We start from the raw sequence: 4,566 nt of genomic DNA on the forward strand, positions 1-4,566 counted from the left end.
ATGCCTTGAGCATGCGCTGTCAATATACCACATTTTTTACTTCTCGGCACATCTCAAGCTTACCTGCATTGTGGTCAGTTTCTTTTAGGTACCCAATTCTTTTTGGGTCCTGGTTTGTTAGGTTCAGCAGGTAATGCATCAAATTTTATCTTGTGGCGACATACATTGACAATATGGCCACCTTTTCCACAGAAGTCACAACTGACCTTCTGCTTAGGACCTTTTACTGACTTGTCAGCACCCCAGTGCTGAGCATGCCAGCACAACTTAGTGGTGTGTCCTAACTTCCCACAAAAGTCACACTAGACTCTTCTCTGGGGATTTTGTCTCTGCTGAGTACCTTGGTACTGAGTACCTTGATGCTGAGTTCTCAGAGGAAAATTATTTTTGTTGGGAACCTTTAACTGGTTCTGGATGGTTGTGATGTCCTTCCTCGGTTTCTTTGAAACTGATTGGACTTCAGAGACAGACTCATGAATGACTTTCATATTTTCATGCAGAACTGAGTTGTCCTGAAGAAGGTATCTGAGGTCACTCAGTTTGACATCTTCTACTTCATCACGGCGCCGGCTGAGTGCTTTAACCTTCTTATTACACTTTTTGATAAGTGTATAGAGGTCACTCAGTGCATTACCCATTTCATTTCTGAGTTGAGAGAGTGAGATTACCTCATTAGATTGTTCTTCATTATCTAACTCATTAGAATGGTCAGCATGCTCAGAAATGCATGGCTTAACAAGTTCGTCAGCCATAAAGCATATCTTCGCTGACTCTGTGGCCTCAGCTTCAGTTGATGAAGAATCATCACTGTCACTCCACGTTGCCACCATTGCCTTCTTGCCATTCTTTTTGTCTTTCCTCAGCATTGGGCAGCTAGACTTGATGTGGCCAGTTTGATGGCACTCAAAGCATGTAATGGGCTTTGAGTTGTCTTTCTTGAATTTGCTGTCACTTGAGTCAGCCTTATACTTATCAAATTTTCTATAAGGCTTTTTGGAGTATTTGTCATTTCTTTTGAATAGCCTCTTCATTTTTTTGGTAAACATGGCCATCTCCTCATCGTCAGTTGAGCCATCATCAGTTGAGTCAGCTTTCATGACAAGTGATTTTTGCTTCTTGTCTTCGGATTTTTCTTTCACCTCAAAATTCTTCATAGATATCTCGTGAGTCAGCAGCGAGCCGATGAGTTCATTGTATGTGTAGGTGGTAAAATCCTGAGCTTCTTCAACGGTTGTCTTCTTGGCTTGCCAGTCTTTAGGAAGGCTCCTGAGTAACTTTTTGACTTGTTCTTCCTCAGTAAAGATTTTTCCAAGTCTTTTGAGCTCATTTATGATGTTGGTGAATCTTGCATTCATTTCAGAAATCCCCTCATCATTTTTCATTTCGAACAGCTCGTACAGTCTCATCTGCTGGTTCACCTTGGATTCTTTCACCTTGTTGGTTCCTTCATAGGTGACCTCCAGCTTTTTCCAGATCTCCTGTGCTGACTCACAACCTAATATTTGGTTGTATTCTGTATCATCCAGCGCACAGTGAAGCATGTTTATAGCCGAAGCATGATTTTGTAGCTTCTTGAGATCATCCTCTGTCCATTCAATCTCAGCTTTTACAACTGATTGACCAGCCACAACTTTCACAGGTACAAATGGGCCTTGGACTATAGCCAGGCACTTATGTTTGTAGCTTGAATGAAGTTCTTCATCCTATTCTTCCAAAAGGTATAATTTGACCCGAATAATAGGGGAGGCCTGGTAATGGACAGCCCCTCAGGTAATATCTGAGTTGTCTGGTTTCCAGGGAGAAACCGAGTGCTGTTTTCGCCCATGGTATGGGTCAACTCAAGGTTGTTAAACCTTTAGCAATGAGCTTTTAGTGCTCTGATACCACTTGTTGGTCCCTTGTAAGGTTGCAAATATAGTTCTAAGAGGGGGTTAGGAACTATTTGACCTTTTTTAAATAAATTGGGCAAACTTCTTTTTCTTATGAAAAGAGTATATGACAGCGGCACTGAGTAATCAGCAAGACACTGGCTTAGTCAACTGGTGACTAGGTCAGTTTTGTTGCTTAACTCAGAAAATAGCACTTAGAGTCTATTCCTGGACTAAGTCGTTTACAGCGCACAACTCAGCTTGACCTCTTTTACTTGGTCAGTTTTGGTTTATATTAAGCAAGCAATATGTTAAGGAGTTAAGAGTTAGAAATACTTCACTCAGCGGAGTTATCCAGGTTCGGCTTCTTCTAAGCCTACGTCCTGTCCCCGGAACACGTTCCGAGATTTCCAATTCACTACTGAGCTCTTTAAAGGTAGAGACTCAAAAACCCTTTACAAATCAGAAGCTAAGTATAACAAGATTACCTTCATCTATACCTCTACTCACTTCTATTCTAATTCGCTAAGTACTAAACACAAGTACTCAGCTTCTCCTTTCTAATTCTAAAAATGATTAAGAATTGTCCTAAACAACAATTCCTAGAACACCTTAGATGATTGAAGATCAATCACTCTAGACTTTTACACAGATATGAAATTGTCGTATAAGATTTGCTTTGCTTTTGGATGCAGAACTTTTGTATGCTTTTGGTCAGCGTAACGGCTTTAGCTCAAAGTTCTATATTGAATGTGGATTCTGAATGCTCTATTTATAGAGAGCTTCTGGTTATTTCGAAATAACCGTTGGAGGGAAACGGCTTCATGTCGTTTTCACTCAGTCTGTTCAGCAGTTCTCTTAGCCAATCAGATTCCAGCATCTACTGTTCTTCGGTCAGTGTGGCAGTATGTTCCTCCAATTCTAGTAATGTCAACTAGACAGCTTCCTGCGTCTTCTGTTCTTTACCGAAAGAGGAAATACTTGGTCTTGAAGTTGTCTAACACTCAGCAGCTGTCTTGTACGTTTTGTCGAGACAGCTCAGCAGCTTCATTCCGAAGTTGTCTACATGGATCTTCTGGATCCTTCATTTGCTCAGCTGCATTTTAACATTCAATGGCAGCATTTTGTAATACACGGGCTGAGTGGACTTGGCCTTGTTTGACTTGGGCTTTGACTTCCATATAGGGCTTGGGCCTTATGATCTTTGTGTCTTATAACAATTATACACTCAACATTGAACAAACACATTAGTAACAATAAATCAAAGCATTTAAACTTAGTGTGTTATAGAATATTTATTTGTACTTAAATAATTTTGTCAAATCAAAATCCTGTGGAAAGGTGTTTCAACAGGGATGCATTTGTTGTAGCTAGTTTGAATTAGCTGTCATGTGATTGGTGGCTCCTATGTCCGGGTACCAAGGTTGCTGCGACCCATTGAATGGATCCATAGGGGTGTGCCATGCGACATTTGCATGCGCACTAGGTCGAGATTTTTGTGTTGCAAACCCCTTTGGCCTCTTGCACTTGTCCACCCAATGATCAAGGTCACCGCAATTGAAGCATTTACCGCTTCTCCTCTTTTTTGTTTTGGATTTTGCATTTGTAGGAGGAGAGACGGTGGACACATTTGCTTCATGTGAGCTTACTTGTGGTGTAGGAAGTGTGAAAGTGGATTTCTTTATGGATTGAATCATTCCTTCAACAGTTTTCAGCTTGCTCAACAGTTCATAATAATCAATATGAATACCTTTCCGAGTTACAAGATTTTGGATGCATGACTTGAATGCATCTCCAACATTCTTGTAAAGTAATGACGGTAGAAGGTGCATGGGATATGGGTTTCCAGATGCAGCCAAATCATCAAGAATAACCTTGAGTTTTTGTATATATTCGCCAATAGGTAACTCATTTTGTTCGAACTCATGTAACTGAATGCTTAGGTGAAACTGTTTATCATTAGTAATAAGGCCATACGCATTTTCAAGTGCAACCCAGATGTCATGTGAATAATGAAAGCAAGTAATAATTTTGTAGACTTCTTCTGTAATAGAATGTAATAGCAAAGACATCACAACATTTTCTAACTCATCCCACACAGTGTAGGCTGGGTTAAGAATAACATTATCATTCTTTGATAGAAAACCTCCCCGAGATAGCAATTTGGGTGGTGGTGGTATATTACTTGTGATGTGATCAAAGTAGCGATGAAATTTGAGGGTAGACACAATAACCAGCCTCCATGCTTTATAATTGTGTTGTGTTAATTTTATATGAGTCTGAGTGTGCGTAGGGTGAGGGCGAGGCTGATTAACAGATTCACTACTAGGTGTGGAGTAAGCTTGATAATTAGACGAGCCAATATGATTATGGTGTTGATTGAGGGGGCGAGTTTGGGGTGGATTTACATAAAACGAATCATTAGACTGTGTATAAAAGGTATAGGGTAATTGCGAGCTGTGATAGGACGGGGGAGGTCCAAAGCTAGATCTGATAGGCGGTTGCGAGAAATTACCTAGAGGATGAAATAGCGGCCGATGGTGCTGCTGAACCGTTGTCCGATGCGGCTGTTGTAGACACGGAGTCGGAGGACATGTGATGAAAACCTGAAACAAGACGGTTGGAGTGGTTGGTTCCGGGAGTTTTAACACAAAAAATAATAATAATAATAACGAGAGGTCTGTAGAAGTCGCTATCG

The sequence above is a fragment of the Euphorbia lathyris genome, chromosome 2 (genome assembly GCF_963576675.1).
Source record: "Euphorbia lathyris chromosome 2, ddEupLath1.1, whole genome shotgun sequence".
Lineage (NCBI taxonomy): Eukaryota > Viridiplantae > Streptophyta > Magnoliopsida > Malpighiales > Euphorbiaceae > Euphorbia > Euphorbia lathyris.